General features: G+C 37.3%; 1 long non-coding RNA gene across 2 annotated transcripts in view; it reads right to left on the bottom strand.

Annotated features, from left to right (window-relative positions):
• Nucleotides 1-27,375, bottom strand: part of LOC110255424 (uncharacterized) — a 169,897-nt gene that overhangs the window by 139,858 nt on the left and 2,664 nt on the right. The gene's annotated exons all lie outside the window — the stretch shown is intronic.

Raw genomic sequence — 27,375 nt, 5'->3', positions numbered from 1 at the left:
ATGGAACTAGAGACTCTCATACTGAGTGAAGTAAGTCAGAAAGACAAATACCATATGATATCACTCATATCTGGTATCTAATATCCAGCACAAATGAACCTTTCCACAGAAAAGAAAATCACAAACTTGGAGAATAGACTTGTGGTTGCCTGGGGGGAGGGGAGGAGGAGTGGGAGGGATTGGGAGCTTGGGGTCAATGAATGCAAACTATTGCTCATGGAATGGATTTACAATGAGATCCTGCTGTGTAGCACTGAGAACTATGTCTAGATACTTACAATGCAGTACAACAATGGGAGAAAGAATTATGTATACCTGTATGTGTAACTGGGTCCCCATGCTGTACAGTGGGAAAAAAAAGTGCGTTGGGGGAAATAACAATTAAAAAAAAGAAATTTACTAGCAAAGAAAAAAAATCATAAATTCACATGGAACCACAAAGGATCCTGAATAGCCAAAGTAATCCTGAGAAAGAAGAGCAAAGTTGGAGTGGTCACACTTCCTGACCTCAAACTACAATGCAAAGCTATAGTGATCAAAACCATATGGTACTGGCATAATAAGAGACACATAAAACAATAGAATAGAATAGAATAGAATAGAATAGAACAGGAGTAGAGAGCCCAGAAATAAAAAAGAATATTAAATATTAAGTAGTAAATGTTCTTATTTCATTGCTTTCTATTCTAGTCTTTATTATTTATATATTTATATTTGTATAATGTCAAACGGGTATATGAAAACATACTCAACATCAGTAATCATCAGGGAAATGCAAATCAAAACCAGAATGAATTATCACCCCATGCTTGTTAGAAGGGGTATAGTAAAAAAGACAAGAGATAACAAGTGTGAAGAGAAGAATCTGTTTACTGTTGGTGGGAATGTAAATTGGTAGAGTCATCATGGAAAACAATATGCAATTTTCTCAAAAAATTAAATAGAGCCAGCAATTCCACTTCTGCATATATATCTGAAGGAAATGGGATTACAATTTCAAAATGTTATCCCTATCCCACCCCCACTCACTGCAGCATTATTTATAATAGTCACCCTAAATGTTAATGAATAAATGGATAAAGAAGACATCATATACGTATACAATGGAATATTATTTTGCCACGAGAAAGAAGGAAATCCTGTCATTTTCAACAACATGGATGGACCTTGAGGGCATTAACCTAAGTGAAAAAAGTCAGAGAGAGAAAGACAAATATGATCTCACTGTTACGTGTTTTTCAGATTTCACGTGAAAACATAGAAACAGACAGTAAAATGGTGGTTTCCAGAGACTGAAGGGTGAGGAAAACGGGGACGTGTCAGTCAAACAGTATAAACTTCCAGTAATAAGATGAATAAGTTTCTGAGATCAAAGATACAGCCTGGTGACTACGGTTAACAATACTGCAATGTATACTTGAAAGCTGCTATGAGAGTAGAGCTTAAATGTTCTCACCACAATAATAACAACAATGATAAAATTGTAATACGCGAGATAAAGGATGCGTTAAACTTTTATGGTAAACATTTTACAATATATATGGGTATCGAATGGTCACATTGTTCACCTTATACAATGGTGAAGTTCCCCTTGTGGCTCAGTGGTAACAAACTCAACTGGTATCCATGAGGACACAGGTTTGATCCCTGGCCCTGCTCAGTGGGTTAAGGATCCAGTGTTGCCATGAGCTGTGGTATAGGTTGCAGATGTGGCTTGGATCTGGCGTTGCTGTGGCTGTGGTGTAGGCCAGCAGCTGCAGCTCTGATTTGAACCCTAGCCCAAGAACTTCCATATGCAGCAGGTGTGGCCCTAAATAAATAAATTAATAAACTTATACAATGTTACATGTCAATTACATCTCAATAAGGCTTTACTTGTAGCTATGAAGCCAGTTCCTAAGTTTTCCTCTTTCTTCTTGAATTTATTATCTCATTGGGAAGGAGACACAAAGAGGAAGGCAAGGTCAAGCAGGGGAGATAATGGACAATATTTTCTTGGAAAGGAGAAGGTGGAAGGTAGGTCCCAACATCCCCAATAATCTCTCAGGACAAACTTGCTATTTTGTTTCAACTAATGGATACTGGTAGCTCTGAGATTCCTGGGGAAGGTGCCACATTTCTCTTTAAAGGGAAAGAAAAATTTAATAAAAGACCATACAGTTCCCAGTAGAATGGATGCTGTCAATCCTTATCCTCAGACCCAGCTACAAGTCAGCTACCATATGCAAGCAGTGCTCATAAAGTAATGAAGCTCTGCTGGACATGATGTCACCCCCACCAGTTGTTGTAAAGGGTCTTGTAAAGCTTGATGGCAAAGGGCTAAAATACTGGAAGGGATTAAGTTTTTTGGTGTGAGTTTTAGCAACACTAACAATTGGTCATTCCTATGGAAGATGGTCAGTCCAGTCCTTTCGGTTCCAGAATTTCTCTCTCTGATAGGTCTTTGGACACTGCCAGGCATCTTGTACTGCACCTAAGCCAGCTGGCTGGGACTTGCATTCTTTTCTCATTCCTGCCCAGCTTTGTTTCTTTGGGCACTGCTCTGTTTTGACTATTCTGTGGTTCTTCTCAGAAAGAGATTATCCAGGGCATGTCTCTGCTGTCTGGTTGCCATGTCTTTCTCTGCTTTGCTCTCCTAAAGTCAAAGCTTTGCTTTGTTTCTTGAACTTGAGGCTTTGCTACTTGATATAAACCCTGGTGGCCTCTCTTTCCTAGGATCAAAAATTTCTACCCCGGGTAGAAATTCCCCACTCTTGCTAATTCTCTACTCCCTCATAAATCTTCCTGGGATGAGAAACATGGATGAGAGCAATCAACTGAAATAGTTAAAGCAAGCTCTTAGAAGACAAGTTTTCTGTGGCTGGAAACTTCTTATAGAATTATTCAATTACTCACTCAATCAGTATTTTTGAGCCTCTATTCACACTGTTCCCAATTGTGCCAAACACAGTGCAGGAGACATGAGAAGGATACCCACAGACCAAGACTCTAAAGCGTTTATGATCTAATTGAATACATGTATAAACAAGTGAAAATTAATTAAACCTTAGTTTCAATCTGGACTCTTACTAACTGTGACCTTGGGGCTTAAAGAGATTAAGCACTTCTTTTTTCCTATGGAATACAAATATAAAACCTACCCTTTTGAATTATGGTGAAGATTAAATAAGAATACAAATATAAAGAGTATGGTGCCTGACAGACACACAGTGAAAAACTCCCATTTTTCGATCATTGCATCCGTAAGGGTTCAACCAGATAAACAGAAATCACTTTGAGTGTTTAGAACAGGAAAGGTAATGTTTACAGTCAGCTACCCAGGTGATGGAAGACCTGCAAAGGCCACAGCAGGAGGGGGAGGCAGCCCAGAGATTCCCAGCAACGGGAAGCCACTGCCATCCTAGGAGCGGAGGGAGAAGGGGAGAGTCTGTGTTAAATTCAGGGTCCCTAGCGAAAGATAGAAACACAGTGGGGACATGGAGAAGGAATTGGAGTCACAGAGAAGCTGCCCATTCTGAGCCATTAGCACAGAGACAGGGAAAGAAATACCTTAGTTTCTCCTTTCCTTCTCCCCTCCAATACTCAGGGAAGCCTCTCATAAACTGAATCCAGCTGGAAGGCAGCTTACTCTGAACTGGGAAGTACAGCTGCAAAAGTTTATCCTCCATTCCTTCACTCTGCCTTCAATAAGACCAGGGAAAAAGATGTAAGGGTAAGCCTGGCATTGGCACAAGCACTTGTTGTGGGTAAAATGTGTGGGGTGGGGTGGAGAATAAGGTTACGGATGTCGAGTGTGTGTGTTGGAGAAAGTGCTGCATGTGTGAGGAGCAGAACCCTGTGGGGCCTTCCTGGTCCAGCCCTTCCCCCAGATCCTCTGCTTTGGCTCTTATCTGAAGTACCTAGATAAAACAGTATATGATGCACATTTCCTGAGTTGTTTTACAAACGAGAAACTGCCTTCACCCCACCCCCACCAAATGGAAGATGTTAACTACTTGATGACTATGAACACATAGCCCCCAGGAGCCTAAAGACTGATAATGTTAACCCCTATGACATCGCCCTCAGCCAATCAGAGAATTGCACATGAACTGATCACTTACCCTGCAATCACTGCTGACCCCCAACCCGCATCCTCATCCCAACCTGGCTTTTTAAAATGCTTTACAAAAACAATGAAAAACAAAACAAAACAATAACAACATCAACAACAACAAAAAAAACAAGAACAGTTCTGGGAGTTTAGGGGTTTAGGGGGATGGGTATGAGCCACCCATCTCTTTGCATGGACTACAATAAATCTTTCTTTGGATATTTAGTTTTGGTTTGTTTGGCCTCACTGTGCTTTGGGCACACAAACTTGTGCCAGTCCTGGGGGACAGAAGTTCCTGTGGGGGCCCCAGGAAGAGTAAGTTTAGTCAAGTAGCCAGTGATCATGTTTAAGAAAACCAGATTGAAGGGATAGGCAATAAGGAGTCATTGTTGATTACTGAGCAGGGGCAGTGGCAAGATGTATGTTGTAGCGTCCAGCTAGGGCCTTGTGAGCACTGAGTGCATTTAGAGCCAAATAGATTTAGTACTAAAAATTTAAGTGGTGGCTGGTTTTAATAATCTACCCGCTGATCTATCTGGATAGTAAGACACTAAAACCCATACTTTAAAAAAATGATATATTTTTTACAGCACTTTCAGGTTCACAAATGCATACTTTTCATGGGAATAATACAGGAATGCAAAGGAGATGCTCTCAAGAGTTTTCATGACTTAATCATATTTAAAATATACTTGAGGAGTTCCCATTGTGGCTCAGTGGTAATGAACCTGACTAGTATCCATAAGATGTGGGTTCGATTCCTGGCCTCTCTCTCAGAGGGTTAATGATCCGGCACGGCTGGGATTCCTAAGTGCTGTGGCTGTGGTGTAGGCCAGCAGCTGCAGCTCCAATTGGACCCCTAGCCTGGGAACTACCATATGCTGTGGGTGAGGCCATAAAAAGAAGTAAAATAAAATAAATATGGATTTACTCAGTAAATGTAGGAAAATGAAATGACAGTTTACATAAAATTTTACCTAGCTGTTTTGAAAATTTATAGTATCATAAAATTCAGCTCTATTTCTAACAAATTTTCTTAGATATCTCTGTGTAACATGTCTGTCTCAAATGGTAGATTATAAAGCAGAAAAATCTAAATGTTTCATCCCACATATTAAGTTGATAGTGGTGAGGTTCATACTGAAGAGTTTCTATACTTCTCTGCAATGTTGTTGTCTTCTAATCTTGCTCACCCACTGGAGCTCCAGTGGGACAGAATGTATCTAATTTATTTTCTGATGCCCAAGACCTAGCAAATGGTAGGGGCCAAGTGCACATTTATCAATTTGATCTCATTAAATTAACTGTAGCGTATTCTTATCGATAAGGCCACAAGAGGATACTGTCTGTCTCTTCTGTTTCTCTGATGAGTTGTCTAAATGAGACATAAAGTAGTGCTTCTGATAAAGGGTGGACTTGTGTACCCTTCTCATGCTCTCTGACCTGTCTTGAGATTTCCTTTGTACCATGTAAAACTAGTCTCTACTCATGTGAATAGCTTCTCTGACCTCAGCATTCACATTGGTGAGCTGAGCTCCCCACAATTACATTCAGAGTTCTGAAGCTGAAAGAAAATCACAGAGGTAGAAGTGAATAATAATTATTAATCACTTACTATGCTCCAGGCACTATCTCTGCTATTAATCTGTAAGGGTACATTTATTCCCAGTGGGGTGACACTTTGGATTGCTTTCCAGGTGATATGGAAGTCTCACGGAATTTGAAGCTACAGAGTTAACTTCAAGGAAGCAGGCTAGGTGTACTACAGCTGCTTAGCTAAGTATAAGAGCACTGAATGCTTTTAACATTTTTTTTTTCTTCTACTTATTTCCATGGCACAAAATCCTACTGGTTCTTCCTCTGAAATATGCCTTACATTTCATCCCTTCTATTTCCTTTGCCACCATATAACCATAGGCTCTTAACCCTCTGCTGGATTACTGCAATAACTTCTTTATCATCTCTTCAACCCCTGCATTTCTATCCTTCCATTTCTATACATGCCTGCCAGGTTTATCTTCCTGAATAATCTGCTCGAAACATTGATTAGAATTATGATTACAACTTCTAGGATGTCAAAGAGTGTTTCCACCCAGTCTCAAAGACAGAACAAAATGAATCCTAAAAACTACATTTACTTTTTTATTTAACATTTTTATGCAATGATTTTAAAAATAGAGGGATAGATATCTTCCAGAATATAGACTATTACATCAACTTGGTGCTTTGAGTTTAATACAAAATTCATTAGTGTTCTATTTTTCTCTCCTGACTGGGATCATTAAAAATTTCACCATAAATCAGTAATTGGAAAACATTAATATATGCATTTTCTTTAGCAGGTGTTTGGAATCAAGCACAATCTCTAAAACCAAGCCCCAGTAGAGGAAATTGGGTGTCAGGGAAGCAGGAAAAGAAATGGAAATAATTCCTGCCATAAACTCTACTGATAGTCCTTTTCCTCTCCTACTCTCTCCCCACTTCTCTTACCTAAGGAATGTCCCACTGTGCCACTCCCCTCCTGATCCTGGGGAGTTTTCCATCCCTCACTATCCCTCAGCACACACACCCTGCCTTGCTCATCACTTGGATTGGGGTAAACAAATGTGGAAAGTCCATGTGTCCCAGATCATGCGCTTTGGACTCGAAGCAGCTCTGTGTTAGAAGTCTCAGGTCTGTAGCTTAACTGTAGGATAAGCAAGTTCCTTAAAATATCAGGGTAAAAATGTCTAGTACAGATAGTTCTAGTACACATCAAAATTGCTCAATAATTGGTAGCCCTTACAACTTTATTTTAGGACATGAGAACAGGAATGGAAAAGGTGAATTTGTTGTTTCAAAGCTGTTTGTAGATGCTTAGTCATGAACAAAATAGAATTAAAGATTCTGAGTCACCTTCTTTATTTCCTTTCTCTTGAGCCATTTTGTTTTTAGTCTATTTTGTATCGAGCAGAAACTATATTTCCTCTTACCAATATGCAGAGAATGAGTTCCTGCTTTTTTTCCCAACATCTATGTTAGTGTCACCAGAGCCCTGACTTATTAAAGGAATATGTCACCTCATTTCAGAGAAATAAAAATTACTTTAAAATTTGCCCTTAAGTATTAATCCCATATATATGAAAAGGCCAACCAAGGTGAATGGGAGCAGGCAAATCCAGGAAATAAGGATCATAGGCCTAGTGGGGCAATGTCCAGTAAATCCTCAGGGGGAGGCTCCAAAGGAAAGAGGCTCTTCTTAAGCAGAATAATAAAGGTCACCCATGCTTATTTTTTGCTGTTTCAGGGAGAGAAGAGTCAGACTTAAATATGTTTAAGAGCTTAAAACAGAATGAAGTTGAGACTGTCTGGGTTATCTTGACTGTTGGACTTTTTCAGTTCCACTGGATTCTAAACAGAGTCTGTCTGTGTGGAGTGTTGAAGCCCACACTGAGAAAACAGAGGACACAGAACCACAAAGACTCTGTGGAAAACAAACCAAATATAAGAGAGCTGATATGCAAGGTTTATGTCCTTGCATATGTAAATATCACCTGTAAATGTCATTAAACAAGGTACATCCTGAGCCTAGCACCTCATGAAAGTTTGTCTTCCCGAAAAATTTGTGAATATGTGAACTTCTAAGAGAACACCTAAGAAAGCAAATTTTGGATTGAAGCATAGCACTAAACTTCTATTTTAAATCTATATTTTAGAGTGAAGAAGCTTTATAACATAACTGATCAAGTACTGGTTTGTCCAATATTGAATTTGAGGTATGTATATAATAGAGCATTTCTTTAAACGGGTGTGTTTGTGTGTGTCCCATACATTATCAAAGTCCCTGACAGCAAAGACAGGAATGTGAGAGATATTGGTGGGTCATTCCCTCACCAGCAGGAAAGCTGCCAAGTGTGAAAAACAAAACTCAGAAGGAGCTAGAGTGAAGACTAAGAGTGACAATCACTTAGATAAGATCATGAGCTGAGCTGAGATGGCTCTTATCTATGCCATTTACTCTCCTGGAATTCTAGGTCCTTGGGATAAACAATGGGATCTTAAGTCAAACTCAAGAAAAATGAAAGCCAGGGGCCACAACCAAAAGGGGAACACAGAACTGTGAATAGGTTAGAGCATGGTGCAAAAGCAAGTGAGTTTTAAACCCTCAAGGGAGTTGTGGGTGATTCAGAAAGGTAGGATGGGATTAGAAAGCTTTTGCAATGTGTTTAAAGCTACTCTGAATGGTTCTCCCTGGTGACTTGAAAGTACCATTACAGCATCTTCTCTATCACCTTTGGTCTGTCGCTGATCAAGGAGTGAACTCGCCAGACACCCATCCCTTCCTCTGAGCAGTGGAGGCTGTCCTTAAATCTTTTCCATCTTAAATCATAGTGTCTATTATCACGTGAAAATTTAGTTATGAAAAAAATGGATAAGAAAAAGCCTAAGCTAGAGGACTATAAAATGAAAATTCGATGGAAAGTTTCTGTGACATTTCTGTTTTAGTAAAATGGGAATTTGAGGCTGTTATCAAGGTAGAGCAGACCACTGAATTTCCTCTTATAGTGCCCATATAACATAAATAAGGTTTTAAACATATCTTTGCTTGGCAATTGGTATAATTATCAATTTCATTTTGCTTACCTTTGCTTAAAATAAGGGTAAGAATGATTTCTGGAAGGCATTCTTAGCTTAGTTTATACCATTTTAGAGTTAGAAGGATCTTAGAAATAAAATAATCCAACACTTTATTTTGCAGTGGAGAGAGAAAAAGCCTCCCCAAATGAAAGAGACTTAGACAAAATCATGGAACCCATTTATTTATTCCTAACTATTTTTATGATCTACAATGTGCCAAGTATGAGTGTCCAAATAATGACAAAGCTAGGATAATAATCCAGGTATTCTCTGCCCTAATCCTGTGGCCTTACCACTAAACCCTAGGTTCTGGGAACAATATGAAGTTCCTAGATCCTCTGGTTACACCATCTCCCTCAGAGGAAAATAGTGCCAGGTAGTTCTTTATATACAAATAATCAAGTAATTGCAATTTGCCTCCCTGGCTATTGGATCAAGTCAAATGACATCTATACTGGATGGCACAGCCCAATTTGAAATGCCTAGACACGATCAAATTTGCTCTTTGGCAAGAATAGATACTAGAAAAAAGCAGGTACATAACTCAAGCTTTGTTGACCAGTTTGGAGAGCACTAGATCCAGACTAACTATAGGGCAGATAAAGAAATTCCCCGATCTATTTGTATTACTCTTATCCGTGTAATAAATCCAGGGTGAAACAATAAATTCTATTGTCTGAATGCACCACTGTTTATTTAACCATGCCCCCAAGAAGGGCATCGTGGTTGCTTCTAAGTTTTGACAATTATGGATAAAGCTACTATAAACATGCACGTGCAGGGTTTTGTGTAAACTTAACTTTTCAACTTCTTTGGGTAAATATCAAGGAGCATGATTGCTGGATCATACGGTAAGAATATGTTTAGTTTCATTAAAAAATGCCTGACTGTCTTCCAAAGCAACTGTACCATTTTGCATTCCTACCAGCAATGAATGAGAATTTCATTGCTGCAAACCCTGGCCAGCATTTGGTGTTGTCAGTATTCTGGACTTTGGCCATTCTAATAGGTACGTAATGGTATTTCTCTGTTTTGAAATTTGCATTTTCTTGGGGGTTCCTCTTGTGGTTCAGTGGATTACAAACCCGACTAACATTCATGAGGATGCAGGTTAGACCCCTGGCCTCACTCAGTGGGTTAAGGATCCAGTGTTGCCACGTGAGCTGTGGTGTATGTCATGGACGTGGCTTGAATCCTTCATTGCCGTGGCTGTGGCTGTGGCCAGCAGCTGCAGCTCCAGTTCGACCCCAAGCCTGGGAACTCCCATATTAATAATAATAAATTTGCATTTTCTTGATGACATACAATGTGGATTATCTTTTCAAATACCAGTGCTTGGAGTTCCCATTGTGGCGCAGTGGAAACAAATCTGACTAGGAATCATGAGGTTGCGGGTTCGATCCCTGGCCTCACTCAGTGGGTTAAGGATCTGGTGTTGCTGTGAGCTGTGGTGTAGGTCACATACAATTCAGATCTGGCGTTGCTGTGGCTCTGGCATAGGCCGGCAGCTGTAGCTCCGATTAGACCCCTAGTCTGGGAACCTCCATATGCCGTGGGTGCAGCCATAAAAAGACAAAAAGTCAAATACCAATGCTTATTTTCCATCCGTATATTTTCATGGGTGAGACGACTGGTCTTTTTTTTTTAATAGAATGATTTTTATTTTTTTCCATTATAACTGGTTTATAGTGTTCTGTCAATTTTCTGCTGTACAGCATGGTGACAGTTGGGTTGTTTTTTAAATGGGCTATTTGTTTAAAGGTTCTTTGAGTGTTTTGGATAAGAGTCCTTTATAAAATATGTTTTTTAGAAATATGTCTCCAAGTGTGTGGCTTGTTTTTTTAATTCTTTTGACAAGAATTGTTTTCTTTAATTCTTTTGCAGAGCAGAAATTTTTAATTTTCATGAAGCCAGCTTATCAGATCTTCTTTTCACAGATCATGATACTGATGTCATATCTAAAAAGTCATCGCCAAACTCAAGGTCACCTAGATTTTCTGTATTATTTTCCATGCGTTTTATAGTTTTGCACTTCATATTTAGGGCTTATTTTTATGTTCACTTTAGACTAATTTTCCTGAAGAGTGAAAGATTTGGGCGTAGATTTATCATTTTTGTTGCATGCAGATGTCTAGTTGTTTCAGCACCATCTACTAAGAAGAAATTCTGTTCTCTGCCCTTTTGTCAAAGATCAATTGACTACATCAGTATAAATCTATTTCTAGGCTCTCTATTCTGTTCCACTGATTTATTGGTCAGTTCTCTCATGAATACCATACTGTCTTGATTATTGTAGCTTTTTAGTAAGTTTTAAAGTTGGGTAATATCAGTCTTCTGGCTGTGTTCTTTTCATTCAGTATTCCTATAGTTCTTTTGCCTCTTCATAGAAACTTTAAGTCTTTTGATAGCCATGAAATAGCTAGTTGAATTTTTGACTGAAATTACATTGAATCTATAGATCAACTTGGGAAGAAATGGCGTTTTAACACTATTGAATCTTCCTATCCCTAAGCATGGACTATCTCTCCATTAATTTAGTTCTTTGATTTTTTTCATCACTGTTTCCTTATATAAATCTTGAACATATTTTGTTAGGTTTATATCTGAGTATTTTTGGGGTGGTGTGCTATAACAAGTGATATTGGTTTTTTAAATTGCAATTTCACTTGATCATTGCTGGTATACAGGAAAACAATTGATTTTTTTATTTATTAAATGATTGAGATCTCTGACTGTGGGGCTCTGGGGATCTCAAGCACTAGTACCCATGCACTGGCATGTGGGGCTAGGTTCTGGGCCTTCTGGAGGACAGGGTAGAGTCCCAGGGTATCTGTGGGCTCAGGGGTTCTTAAGGAAGTAGGCCTGCTGGGGGGTAGGACTGTGTCTCTGCCCAGATACTTTGTTTGAGGTGTCCCAGTACTTGTGGGCATCCCAACACTAGACAGACTTATGGACAGGGCCAGGTCTCAGTGTTAATAAGCTAGGGGGAAGGTTCCAGAATGCAGTGGCATCCATGTGATAGAGAAAGCTCCCAAAATGGCTGCTGTCAATGTCTATGTCATCAGTTTGAGCTCCAGTTGGCTCTTCCCTCTCCAGGAAACGCTCCAAGATCAGTAGGTGGGTCTGACCTAGGCGCCTTTCAAATTACTTCTTCTGCCCTCAGTCCTAGATCATGAGGGATTTTGTGTGCACCCTTTAAGAGTGGAGTTTCTGTTTCTTAGTGTCTTCTGTCTCTCCTGAAAGTAAACATCACTGGGCTTCAAAGCTAAATAGTATGGGAGTTCATCTTCTTGGTGCAGGAATTTTGGGCTGATGAGCCCGGTGTGCAGCTTGGGTCACCTATAGTGAGTATGGATCCTGACTATGTGGATCTCTGCCCCTCCTACCGTCTCATTGAGGTTCTTTATATTTTAAGTTGTAGAAGATCTTTTCTGCTAGTGTTCTGGTTTTTCCTCATTAGTCATTACTCTGCAAATAGTTGTAATTTTACGGGAGGAGGTGAGCTCAAGATCTTCCTATTCCAGCATCTCAGTCATTCCCTTTTTCTTGAACATTTCATCCAAGGCAAGTCCACCTGCAACAAATTCCCTCAATTTTTTGTTTGAGAAATTCTTTATTCTCTTTCACTTTTGAGGGAAATTTCACAAGGTACAGAATTTTATGTTGGTAGTTTTCTTCTCCCAACAGTTTACATATTTCACTCCACTTTATTCTTGCTTCATGATTTCTGAGGAGTTGGATGTAATTTTACTTTTTGTTATTTATCTATAAGTAAGACATTTTCCCCCTCTGTTTCCTTTCTCTATCTTTAACTTTCTGTAATAGAAAAGCGGAATGCCTAGTATATGGTTTTGATTGTGTCTATTCTGCCTGTTTTTCTATGCAATTCCTGGATCTGTGGTTTAGTGTTTGATGTTAATTTGGGGAAATTTTCAGTCATTATTGTTTTAAATATTTCTTCTTTTCTCTTTTTTCTTCTGATATTCCAATTATACATTGCTACACCTTTTGTAGTTGTCCCACAGGTCTTGGGTACTCTGTTTTGATTTTTTTTTCCAGTCTTCTTTACGTTTGCTTGTCATTTTGGGGGAATTTTCCATGGAGACAGTCTCAAGCACAGAGAGTCTTTCCTCTGCTTTTTCCAATTTACAATAAGCTAATCACATTTCTGTTACAGTGTTTTTAATCTCTATCACTTTTTTGATTCTTTCTTAAAATTTATATTTCTCTGCTTAGATTTCTATATGTTCTTGTATAATGAGTACTTTATCCCTTCAAGTCCTTAGCATAGTAATCATATTTGTTTCCTGGTCTGATAACTCCAATATCCCTGTCATGAGTCTGGTTCTGATGCTTGCCCTGTCTCTTTAAACTATTTTTTTTTGGTCTTTTGGTATGTCTTATTTTTTTTCTTAGCTTGACATAGTGTACTGGGCAAGTGTAATGGTCATAAATAGGCCTTCGGCAATGTGAGATGTGGAGAAGGGGAAGTGCTCTGTATGATTAGGTCTCATTCTTCTGATGAGCCTTTACTTTTGGAGAGTGAACTTCACACAGGCTTCTCAGTTCTCCTCACTTCTCAGATCCCCCCACTCCACCGACTCGGGTGAGAATGATGACTGGAGAGTACTGCATTCCAGTCCACTCCAGTCATTCCCCATGTGGAAGCTAGAAAGAGTTGGAGTTGAGTGTTTCCTTTCCTCCATATGGAAGACTAGATCTAGCTGGAGTCAGGTATTTCCTTTCCCCAGGTCAGGTAGGCTCTGATAAAGCACCAGCAGTGTAAGTCCTGGTTAACTAGTATCTATTGAAGCCAGAACTTATTAAGAAGATAAGAAAGCTCTGGAATATTTTAAAAAATAGTTTCCTTTCCACTTCTCCTGCAGAAAACACTGAGAGATTTCTCCTGTATTCACTGGGAGTACCTGGTAGAGTTTTAGAAGGTAAAATTCACAAAAATGGGGACCTTCTGATGATTGGGTTTCCTGGAGTTTTTCTCTCTCATGCTGCCTATACCAAGCCACCAGCCATTTGTTAATAGCAGGTTAGATTTTCCTACCCCAACACTGGTTCCCATGTAGGTTTCCACTGCAGTGAGTTGTGATTGTCTATATTCCCTCCTTGGTCTCTCAAATTTAGAGGGAGCAGGAGTTTGCGCTCTGACCTTACTTCTCCTATGGATCTAAAAAGAATTGTTGATTTTTCAGTTTGCTCTGCTTTTTACCTGTTGTTAGGATGAATGGGCTTCTTCCAAGCTCCTTAAATGCTGGATCAGAAACTGGAGTTCTGAAGACATTTTATTAAATTTATTTATTTTTATTAAAAAAATTTTTTTTTTTTGTCTTTTTAGGGCCGTACCTGTGGCATATGAAGATTCCTAGGCTAGGGGTCCAGTCAGAGGTGTAGCTGCTGGCCTACTCCACAGCCACAGCAACGTGGGATCCAAGCCACATCTGCGACTTACACCACAGCTCATGGCAAGTCTGGATCCTTAACCCACTGAGTGACGCCAGGGATTGAACCTGTGTCCTCATGGATGCTAGTCACGCTGACTAACCTGTGTCCTCATGGATGCTAGTCACACTGGAACTTCCAGATTTTAAACAAATATATTGGGCAAGTAATGTTGGGCTGAGAACCATCTGGACTTTTGAGAGGGTGATCAGAGATATCTAGGCAAATAAAATCAAAAAGGAATTTTTCCAAAACTGAACAAAATCAGATTCTTAGTCTAACTTATAGATGTTTAATATACTCACAGATTTACATCCCCATCTATTTCTACTACCTACGGCAAAAGGCTGTAGTCACCCTGGAGAGGGTCCCTGGAGGAAATGCTGTGTTGTAAAAATAAACTTTCCACCTTTTAATTTTCCTGACTGACAGAAACTGAGTTATCTTTGGAACATAAAGCCTTTTAAAATGCATTTCAGGAATATTTTGGTATCATTCAGCTGGGAAAAAACAAATTTTCTCTCTCCATATTTCCCTCTAATTCCCAGGGGCCTTCTAGGGCAGAATCACAGACTAAAAATAGCTTAGACTAATTTAGGCTCAGTTAGGCAAGCTATTTATCCTGTTGTACATAGTTACTTTTTTTTTCTTTTTGAACATCTAGTCATTCCATTAACGTTATGAAAGCATCTATGTGGTATGAACAAGGCTGCTGTACATGTTGAGTCACGTCCTTGAAAGTAAATCTCAGAATTCATTTATTGTTGAGCATCTATTATTTGTCTCTCCAGTTGCATCCATATTATAACCACAAATCCTTTATCAATATGTCTAGTTACATATTCAACTATGTAAACAAGTACATTCTCAACATGTAAATATTTTGGTTGTAACTGAAGAAAACTAGATAGCTTTATACATTTTCCCTTAATTTCTGGGTTTTATAGGTCACTCTACATTGAATATTTGTGTCTAGATATTTCCGAATTTCCCCCCCCTCCCCATATATATAGTTTATTTAAGTGAAGATCCTTTTTTCACTTCTTCCTTGGATACTGTGATTATTATTCATTAATGTTTTATCCATGATTTTATTTCCTACTCATTATATCTTTCAAGATCTTCCTTCAGATTTTCAATATGTCTATCCTCTCCATTTCTTCATATGGCTCTTTACGAATGTTCAGTGTGTGTTTCTCTCAGTGTATAGAATAGATGCAAAGAGTAATGGCAAGTATGTACTTTCTATGGTTTCTGGTTAATTACTCTCTTTATTCCATTTTTTAGCAACTTTTAAGTCCCACCTCACTTCACCTACCTGCTCCCAACAAGTGTCAGGTTGTGAGGTGCAATATATTTTGCTAAATTAAATAAAAGTTAAAGTGGTTGAATTGGTAAGACCTGAGATATATTTTTGATGTGGCAAATAATCCTTGAGTAGTAACTAGATGCCAGACATTATTCTCTAGGCCCTAAGAATTCGTTAAGATAGAAAAAGTCCCCACACCCAAAGATCTCATCATCTAATCAGGGGAGACAATGAACATATTAGCATTGGGTGCTATAAAGAAAACTGGGAAACAGGATAGAGAGCGATGTCCTGGATTTCTTTTTCACTGGATACACATTTTTAACTTTGATATTCAAAAGAACTTCTCTGATGAGACATGAACAAAGAAAAGGGGTCAGCTGTGCAGATATCTACAGGGAGGAGCTCTTCAGATGGAGAGAGCAGGATGGACAAAGCCCAGGAGGCGAAAACACTGTTGATATGATGTTTGAAGAAGTGCAAGAGAGGAAGTGGAAGTGCAGAACCATATTTACCAGTCTCGGAAGGGATCATATCTGCTAATAAATACCTCCTTGCCAAAGCAAGACATGCAGCCAACCTCAGAGTCAAAGGATGAGAAAACTGACTCCACTTCTTCAGTGGGAGAAACTACAAAGTCACATGGCAAAGGGCAGAGACAGAGAAATGAGTGAAAAATTGAGATTATCTTAGACAATATTTACCCATACTCCTAATTATTCACTTGGAATAAAAACAAAACTCAGGAATTAAGAAATGAATGATATTTTGAGTTTTTCCTTTAAATTATTAAAGCAGCAGATTGCTTGTTTTATTTTAATTAATTAATTAATTAATTAATTAAGGGTTTCACTTATGGCATATGGAAGTTTCCAGGCTAGGGGTTGCATTGGAGCTGCAGCCACTGGCCTACCCCACAACCACGCAATGATGGATCTGAGACGCATCTGTGACCTATGCCTCAGCTTGCAGCAAAGCTGGATCCTTAATCCACTGAGTGAGGCCAGGGATCAAACCCACATCCTCATGGATACTAGTCAGGTTCTTAACCTGCTGAGCCACAATGGGAACTCCAGCAGACAGCTTGTTTGATTTTTTTAATGTTAAAATCCCCCATACATTCCTAGGATAAGTTAGTTTGTTCATGATGTATGTTATTTTTATGGAGTCCCTGTCGTGGTGCTGCAGAAAAGAATCTGACTAGGAACAATGATGTATGTGATATTTAGGTATTTATGTTTGTGGCTTGCTTGTATGTATTTGGGCTTCTGGAGATCCATGAATTCATGGTAATGAGGGAGATTTGCCTGTAATTTTCTTTTCTTACATTGTCCAGTTTGTTTTGATATTGAGGCTATGTTGGTCCTATGCAAGTAGTTGGATAGTATCCTCTTTTACTATTCTGTGGATAAGTTGGTACAAGATTGGACTTACTGTTTTTTGAAATGTTCTGTAGAATTTTCCAGTGAAATCACTTTGGTACTCTATTCTCTTTGGGACAGTTTAAAATCTGATTCGATTTGTTAATAATCTAGGACTGGTAAGAGTTCCTATTTCCTCTTGTGTTAGTTTTGATAAGAAGAATTTTTCTAGGATTTTTGTATTCTTCATATGGTTATAAGTTTGTTTATAATAATTTCTCATTATTCTTAGAGTCTATAAGATGTATAGTGATATTCCCTTTTACAATTCTGGAATTGCTCTCTTTTGTTCTTTCTCTTCTTAATGTCTTGCATTAGATTTATCAATTTCATTAATTTGAAAAATTGGATTTTTTACTATATATATTTCTCTATTGCAATATTCTATATTTGAATTTTTTCATTTTTAAAGTTTTACTGAAATAAAGTTGATTTTTACATTGAATTTTATTCTTTTATTTTCTGCTCTTATTTATTTCCTTCTATTTCCTATGGATTTATTTTGCTTTTATTTTTAATACAAATTGTGATGGGGATGTCTCAATCACTATTTTTTCACCACTTTCCTTCTGTAATTATATAAATTTAAAGCCAAATTTTCCCCTAAATTCTGCCTCAGCTTCATTCTTAAATTGTGAAATGTATTTCTATTAGTAAGATAGGATGGGCTATTAATCTTAATATCAGTGTCTCAGAACAGTAAAGATTTATTTTTCACTCCTAAGTCTAATGTGTGTCATGCACCAGTCTCCTCCAGGTGGTCCCTTAGAAATCAAGGCTCCTCCCTTCTTATCATTATACCAACCAAACATCCTGCTCTGAGAGTGTCACTATGGAAGAGAATTTAAGAGCAAGAGGGATTTATGTCTAAGGATAGAAGTGGCATGTATAATTCCCACCTCTATTCCTATGGTTAGTGTTCAAATGACTATTGCTGCATAGCAAACTACCCCAAAACTTAGTAGCATTCAATCAAAATTTTATTGTGTTTCCTGATTCTGTGAGTCAGGTATTCCCATAGGGTACATCAGGGAAAATGCGTCTCTGTTCCACAATGTCTGGTGCCTTAGTTGGTTAGACTTGATGAGAGTCACCCAAGTCTAAGGGCTGAAGTCTCCATGCATATGTCTGGCTGTTGGTGTTGGTTATCAGCTGGGAATTCAGCCAGGACTTTCAGCCAGAATACCTACCTGTAGGTTTTTCCACATGGTCTGAGTTCTTCACAGTATGAAGGTCTGAAGGTATTTGGACTTCCAATAGGGTCACTTCAAAGACAAGTGACCCAAGAGAGTTAAGTGGAAAGAGAAAGGCCTTTTTGTATCTTTCCTTGGAAGTTACTCATCATTGTTTCTGCTGCATTCCAATGATTATAAATGAGTCACTAAAGTTAATCCCAATTCAAGGGGAGGGGACATAGACCCCATGTGCAGAAATATTTAGAACCCCTTAGAGCTACTTATATGGTCCTTAACAGCAGACAAATTTGACAAGGGTTATTTTCTTATATGCTCAGAAAGAATAAAATGAGTTTTGTGAATATATCAGAAGTAGATGCAGCAATGTTCTTTTATCATTTATTAAAAAACTTTTTCTGGTTTCCATTATGAGCTCTTCTTTGATATTTTAATATTCCAGGTATGCTTATAAAGAGTATATTCTACAGTTTATGCAAAAGTCAGCAGACTTATTCTCTGAAGAGCCAAATAATAAACATTTTAGGATCTGTTGGTCACATACGGTCTTTGTAACACATTTTTCTTTATTTTACTTTTTTCACGGATCTTTTAAAGTATCAAACAATTTTTAGTTCATATTTCATTCAAAAACAGACCACAGACAGAATTTAGCCCAGTTTTCTGGCTCCTGCTCCAATTCATTGTTCTACATATGACTGTTAGGTCAAGTTTGCCAATTATGTTCAACTCTTTTATATCTTTCAGCAAAGAAAGATTTTCTATATCAAATATGAAAAGAGCCATGTTAAAATCTCTGAGATTGTGGATTTATTTCTATTTATATATCTGTTAGTTTTTGCTTTAAACATTATGAGGATTAACTATTGAGAATTATTACATAAGCTATATTTGTTTAACATCAGTAATATGTCCAAGGAAAAATAACAGTACATATATATGCTTGTGAGGAGCCTATTTATCATTTTAGTGGAAAAAAAATTACAACGCATTAAATGTCAAAGGCAAACTCTCAACCAATCTCCCAACACGTTACTAACACAGAAAAGAACTTACTTGTAACTATCTATATGGTTATAAACTAACATGTTAGGATGCAAAATGTTCAAAACACCACTTCCTAATCACCAAAAACCTAATTTATTTGTTAACCAATATCTTCTTTGTATGATGTAGCAGACTCCTTTAGCACCAATAACATCTCAGGTAAACATTCCCTTTGTTGATATTCTAAATGCTTTTCAAAATGTCTACTTTTGTATCACAGAAAATAATGTTATAGATCAATATCTCTTGTGAATATTGGTGTAAAAATTCTAAATAAAATATTAGTGAGAAAAATCCTGCACCATATTTGGGACATAATATACAGTGAACAAGTGGGATTTATCCTGGTACAGCAAGAATGGTTCAGCAATAATTTCCATTAATATAATGGACCGTATTAATAAATATCAGGAGGAAAATCATAAGATTATCACCATAGTTACTTGGAAAGCCTCTTTTTTTAAAAAAAATTAAAAACCTCAAGAAAACAGAAATTGATGGACAATTCCTTAGCATGTGTGTGTGCACACACACATTTGTATGTATTTATCTTTAATCTACATTACAATTTTACATTGTACTCGTGATATTAACCAATGTAATTAGACAACAGGAAACTAGGGTAATAGAAATTTGGAAAAAATAGAAAATCTATATCTAGCTAAAATAACGGGACACTATTCCTAGAAAAATCTATAGAGTCATTGATAACATGAGACAATATAAGAATTTAGTAAAGCATCAGGATATAAAATTAACCTAAAAATCAATGCACTTCATGTAAGCAAAAATAACTATTTAGATAACATAATGGAAGATAAAATCTTAAAACCTGGCAATGTGCTTAGAAAGAAGTGTGTAAAAATTATGCGAAGAAAACTTTAAAACAATTCTGCAAGATACAAAAATAGATGTGAGCGAATTAAAAAGGCATCCTTTGTATTTGAATGTAATAACTCAGATTCATAAATATGTCAGTTTTACTAAAGTTAATTTATAACTGTAATGCGATCCCAATAAAAATACCAACAAACATTTTTTTCTGGAGTTAGAAAAGTTGATACCAAAGTTCATATGGAAAAATAAGCATACAAGAATAGCTAGGAAAACAATGAATAGAAAAGCTATGCGAAGGGAATAGTCTTACAATATACTAAAATATATTACAAATTGTCTGTAGTTAAAATAGTTTGGAACACATAAATGAATAAACAAACATTAATGGAATAGAGCAGCAAGTCTGGAAATAGACCCAAGTACACATGAAAATTAAATATATGATAAAGATGGTATCTAAAAACACTGGGACAGATGTGAAATTTCTTTAATAAATGCTACCATGTGGATAACCATGGGGGTAAGTGGATAACCATGCTGAAGAAGGTAAAAGTTAATCCATATTTCATTCCATACACAAGAATAAACTCCAAAATGGACTAGATATTTAGATATAAAATAAGTCATGCAAGTATTGGAAAGGGTAACTTCCTCTACACACATACAATCTAACAATTACTGGCTAATTGAACTATTGTTTCCCTGTGTATAATGTGTCATTTTTCTACTGGCTTCTTTCTTTCTTGTCTCCTTGTCTTTGGTTTTCAGCAGTTAAGCCTACTTCAATATCACAAGTTAAATTCCAATCAGACTCAAATCTGCCAAATATAACAACTATTAATTCTGGACAAAATACATGAAATACACAAAGTCACTTCAGGGTGAGTGAATAATTCTTTGAGGATTTCTTGAGGGGAGTGAAAACTTGAAAAAAGATGTTCACATGCAATAAGTGCTCCCCTTGTACAGTTTTTATCTGAAAATAGGCCCAAATAGCCAGCAAGTATGGTGGGTAAACCTCTAATATCAATAGCATTTAGAGCCTATAGAACAGAGGGCTAAATTCAGGGCAAACTCAACTGCTGGGAAGTCAAGGGAGATTCCTGAAATAGAGCGCCAGAGTGGGGTAATTCTCAAATTATGTGAGTAAACTCTGGCCAAGTCTTTAGCTGGCCCCTGACCTATGCATACAAGGAGCAGACTCAAAGTAACAAACAAATATGAAAGAACTGAACTGAGATTTGAGCTGCCACCAGGAGAAACAGTTTGCACTTTAATTTCAGTCAAATACACTGCTTTCAAAACAAACTTGTCAGACTTTTTTTCAGTCTTCAAGACATAACATTCACACTTTGCAGTATAAATAAAAAATGTTTAAAAAATGATGAACCAGGAGAATGTGACCTTTTTTTTTTTTTTTTTTTCTTTTTTGGCTGCCCTGTGGCATATGGGGTTCCCAGGCCAGGGATCAGAAACAAGTCACAGTTGTGACCTACACTGCAGCTGGTGCCAGGCCAGGAATTGAACCTGTGTCCTGGTGCTGCAGAGACACCACCAAATCCACTGTACCACAGCGGGAACTCCAATGTGGCCATTTTTAAGGGAAAAGATAATGTAACAGATATGATCCAAAGGCTGGGATTAGTAGGCAAGGTTTTAAAGGGAGCTGCTCTGGGTATAGTTATATAAAGAAAAATATTGATGGACATACAGTGGAATGACACGGTATTTAAAGTTTTAAAATCACTGGATGGTTTTAATAGCAGAATTGAGATGACAGATGAAAAGAGCTGAGAACATAAAGAAAGATCAATAGAATGTATATTATCTGAAGAAGAATAAGAAAAAAGAGTGAAAGAAAATAAAGCTTCAGAGATCTGTTGGACAATATTGAGTAGATTAACATACACAAATTTGGGTCACAGAAAGAGAGGAGAGGAGAGGATGGGACAATATTCGAACATATAATTGCCTAAATTTTATTGGAGTTTAGTGAGGTATAGGTTTTTATATTCAAGGAATTCTGAACTTGCTTTTGATCTTTCAATCTTGATTCTAGGAATTTACTCTAAAGATGTACCTCCAACGATATTAAAATACATATGTACAAGGATATTCATCATAGCATTATTAATTATTAAAAATAAAATATCTAGGGATAAACCTACCTAAGGAGGCAAAAGAACTCTAGTCTGGAAACTATAAGATGCTGATGAAAGAAATCAAAGATGACACAAACAGATCGAAAGATATACTATGCTCTTGGATTGGAAGAATCAATATTCTCAAAATCGCTATACTGCCCAAGGAAATCCCTATGAAATTATCAATGGCATTTTTCACAGAATTAGAACAATAAACTTTAAAATTCATTTGGAATCACAAAAGACCCCAAACAGCTAAAGGAATTCTGAGAAAGAAAAACAGAGCTGAGGGAACCAGGCTCCCTGACTTCAGAATATACTACAAAGCTATAGTAATCAAAATAGAATAGCACTGGCACAAATACAGAAATATAGGCCAATGGAACAGGATAGAAAGCCTAGAAATAAACCCATGTACCTATGGTCAGTTAATCTTTGACAAAGGAGCAAAGAATATACAAAGACAGTCTCTTCAATAAATGGTGCTGGGAATACTGGACAGTAACAAAGAATGAAATAGGAATATTCTCTAACACATTCTCAAACACAAAAGTAAACTCTAAATGAATTAAAGACCTAAATATAAAACTGTATACTGTAAAACTCTTAGAGGAAAACACAGGCAGAACACTCTTTGACATAAATTGCAGTGATAACTTTTTGGATTTACTTTCTAGTGTAATGAAAATAAAAACAAAAATAAATGGGACATAAAGTTAAAAGTTTTTCCACAGCAAAAGAAACCATAAACAAATGAAAAGACAGCTCACAGAGTGGGAGAAAATATTTGCAAATGAAATAACCAACCAGGCATTAATCTCCAAAATACATAGACAACTCATGAAGCTCAACAGCAACAAAAAGAGAACACAATTAAAAAATGGACAATTTAAATAGACATTTCATTTCCTTTTTTAAAATTAGAGTTGATTTACAATGTTGTGCCAATTTCTGCTGTACAGCAAAGTAATTCAGTCATCTATATCTATATCTATCTATATATACCTATATATTCTTTTTTTCTATCTATATATTATTTTCTATCATAGTCTATCCCAGGAGTTTGGATAGAGTTCCTGTGCTATACAGGAGGACCTTATTTATCTATCACAAATGTAATAGTTTGCATCCAATAACCCCAAAATACCACTCCATCCCACTCCCTCCCCTCTTCCCCTTGGCAACCACAAACCTGTTTTCTATGCCCATGAGTCTGTTTCTGTTTTGTAGATAGGTTCATTTTTACGCCATATTTTAGGTTCCACATATAAGTGATATAAGTGTTTGTCCTTCTCTTTCTGACTTACTTTACTTAGTATGATAATCTCTAGCTGCATCCATGTTGCTACAAATGGCATTTATTTAATTCTTTTTTTTATGGCTGAATAGCATTCTGCTGTAAAATAAACACTTCTCCAAAGAAGACATACAGATGGACAAAGGCACATAAAAAGATGCTCATCATTTCTAATAATTAGAGAAATGCAAATCAGAACGACAATGAGGTATCACCTCACACCAGTCAGATTAGCCATCATAAAAAAATCTGTAAGTAGTAGATGCTGGAGAGAGTGGAGGGGACACTTTTACACTGTTAGTGGGAATGTAAATTGGTGCAACCACTATGAAAAACAGTGTATAGGGTCCTCAAAAAACTAAAAACGGAAGTACCACATGACCCAGCAATACTATTCCTGGGCATCTCTCCGGAGAAAAACATTTCAAAAAGATACATGCACCACAATGTTCACTGCAGCACTATTTTACAATAGTTAAGACATGGAAGTAACCTAAGTATCTATCAATGGAGGAATGGAAAAAGATATTGTGGAACATATAAAAAATGGAATATTACTCAACTATAAAAATGATGAAATAATACCATTTGTAGCGACATAGATGGACTTAGAAATATCTTATCAAGTGAAGCTACTCAGACAGTGAAAGACAAATCTCATTGCTTTTTTAAAAAATGAATTTTCTTACTTTTGTCACATCTATTCTTAGATGAAATTAATAGTAGAGAAAACCTGTACCTAGAGGGAAAGACAATATTGAAAATATTACATTCCTGGAGTTCCCACTGTTGCTCAGTGGGTTAATAACCTGACTAGCATCCATGAGGATATTGGTTTGATCTCTGGCCTTACTCAGTGGGTTAAGGATTGGTGTTGTTGCAAATTGCAGTGTAGGTCATAGAAGTGGTTTAGATCACATGTTGCCGTGGCTGTGGCATAGGATGGCAGCTGCAGCTCTGATTCGACCCCTAGCCTGGGAACTTCCATACATCACAGCTGTGGCCCTAAACAGAAGAAAGAAAAGAAAGGAAAATACTACATTCTACTTATTAACGTATACATTATAATAGCAGTTTTATCACATTATCAATAAAATATATTGCATAATTTGAGGTAGGCCTTTGACTCATTTTAAAATCAGGTCTTAGTAAAGTTTTGCAATTTTCTTTACATAGGTCTTACTTTTTCTTGGTTAAACTGATTTCTGTTCACTTTACATTTTGTAGCTTTTATTGTATTTTGGCTGGCTATTGCTAGTATAAAGGAAAACTACTGAGGTTTCTATGTTTACCTTTATAATATAGCATTGTTTCAAACACATTTTTTACTCTATATGCCACATTTTTTACATTATATGCCTGGCTAATAGTTTACTGAACGCATTCTAAGAATTGTATTAAAAGAGAGATTAATTTAGTTGAACAAGACTTATTCTGAGTGAAAACATGGTAATCACGAGAGCTTACAAAAAAAAATACCCATATGATGATATTAGAATTTTGATATCTATGTAAAACTCAAATTAAAGAGGAGACTAAAATAGGTTGCCCCCCCCCTTTTTTTTCCTTTTTAGGACCATACCTGCAGCATATGAAAGTTCCCATGCTAGAGGTCAAATCAGAACTGCAGCTGCTGGCCTATGCCATAGCCACGGCAATGCCTGATCCTTAACCTACTGAGTGGGGCCAGGGATTGAACCCACAGCCTCATGGATATTAAACAGGTTCTTAACCTGGTGAGCCACAACAGGAACTCCTAGGTTGCCATTTTAACTTTCCATTTCTAACATTTAACATAATAAAGTTTTAATATCTGCACTGGAGATGTTCAATGTAATTATTACAAATCTTTTGCTTTAAAAATTAGGCAACTGAGGTTTAAAGATCTGGTATCAACTGCAACTATTTCACTCAAACAGGAATTTTTTTTTTTTAGGGCTGCACTTGTGGCATATGGAGGTTCCCAGGCTAGGGGTCCAATCAGAGTTGTAGCCGCCGGCCTATGCCACAGCTACAGCCACAGCAACGCAGGATCCATGCCGTGCCTGCAACCTACACCATAGCGCACGGTGATGCCAATCCTTAACCCACTGAGCATGGCCAGAGATCGAACCTACATCCTCATGAATGTTAGTCAGATTCGTTTCCACTGAGCCATGATGGGAACTCCTCTTCTGTGGATTCTACGTGCATTAGAAGTCAGAACTCTGGGTCTCCATGCTTTGAATTATCCAGACGCATTTCTGACTAACCTATTATTTGTAGCTGTTGGCCAGCTAATCCCAAACTGCATTTCCCAGAAAAGCTCTTGTGTCAGTGGTTTCCCATCAACAACAGCATCTCATAAACTGCAGCTGCCCAAAGTCTTCCATGTATCCCTGTCTTCTTGAGTCATTAGGCATCTAATAATGTTTTCTCAACCTTTTGTCCCTGATGCCAGTAGCCCTTATCTTTTCCTTTGGGCTCTTAGCCTGAGACCTTCTAGAGGGCAACTCTTTTTCTTGACTTTTCAAATAGTGTGTTATAATAAAATGAATCAATCAAACAAAAGGCAGGTGTGCGTAATGAGGTGAAAGAAAGTCCTCTCTTAATGGCATCCCTCCTTCTTACCTTCTCTATTCTCTGATCTACAAATTGATTTTTGTTTGTTTGTTTGTTTGGCTATGCCTGCAGCACATGAAAGTTTGAGGGTTAGGGTTTGAACTTGTGCAACAGCTGCAGCCTAAGCCACAGCAGTGACAATGCAAGATCCTTAGCCTGCTGGGTCACCAGGGAATTTCTTTTTGTTTTAATACCATAAACATATTACGTAAACATAACTTCATAGCAACTTTTTGCTCTGTGAAAACTACTTCTTCATTCATCCAACCATTTTTTACTTTTTCGACTTCATTCACCCAACTTTCTTCATGACTCCAGATCTACTTAGCCATGCCACACTTGATTTAAAAATGCATTGTCTTCATTTCACTGTTTTTTAAAATGTAATTGAAGAGATAAAACTGCACAAATAAGCATAAAACTCAGAAAGTTAGAAATTGAGAGTTACTTAGTAATTACATATCTACTTACTGATTAGGAAAAGAAGCAGAGAGAGTTTAGAGGTCCTCTCTGAAATCGTATAGCTTCAATTAGAGGAATGGTTAGAACAAGAACCCAGACTTTCAGGCTTCCAATCTAATGTGCTATCCACTTCATCATAACACAAACTCTTTAGAATCCTTTGTAAACCACCTTCTCCCTCCTGGAGAAACGTCCCTGGGATTTACTGGTCCAGTACTAACTACACTTCAAATAGTAGAGAAAAGCATGTCTTATCTTGAAAAATGATAAACTGATGCCACATTATAAGTTTACACACATTATAAAATTATAAGTAATAATTTTTTCAGTGTGAAGGTTGCTACTTGGGAATGAAAAACAGTGTTATAAGAAATGGCACAAACAGCTCAACTAACTATAACAAGAAAATTAATGCTGCCTCAATTTTTGTTTTTTAAGTTAAAGCCTAGGAGTTCCTGTTGAGGCTCAGTGGTAATAAACCACATCCATGAGGATGTGATTCCGATCCCTGGCCTTGCTCAGTGGGATAAGGATCTGGTGTTGCCATGAGTTGTGTGTAGGTTGCAGACGTGGCTCAGATCCAGCATTTCTGTGGTAGGCAGCTCAGATTCGACCCCTAGTCTGGGAACTTCCATATGCCTTAAGTGCAGCCCTAAAAAAACCCAAAAAAACCAAAAACAACGAAAAAGTTAAAGACTGACTAATACTTCAGCTAACACCACTCATCTTTTCCAACTTGGCTTTAACTCAAAGAATTTGAGTTAGGTTGAAAACATTTGAATATCACTTTCTCCACTAAACTGTTTCCTATACTTGATGTTGCAAAACAGATTACCTAGGCACTATTTAAATTAGACATTTACTAACTAATTCGTTCAAGCATCAAAGCTATTGAGTTCC

Source organism: Sus scrofa, chromosome 9 (assembly GCF_054392235.1).
Source record: "Sus scrofa isolate SSC_HxYL_T2T_F1_AM1 chromosome 9, Sscrofa_HxYL_maternal_Yorkshire_Landrace_v2.0, whole genome shotgun sequence".
In the NCBI taxonomy this organism is placed as follows: domain Eukaryota; kingdom Metazoa; phylum Chordata; class Mammalia; order Artiodactyla; family Suidae; genus Sus; species Sus scrofa.
The sequence above is the reverse complement of the archived record's forward strand: the minus strand, read 5'-3'. Positions and strand labels throughout refer to the sequence as shown.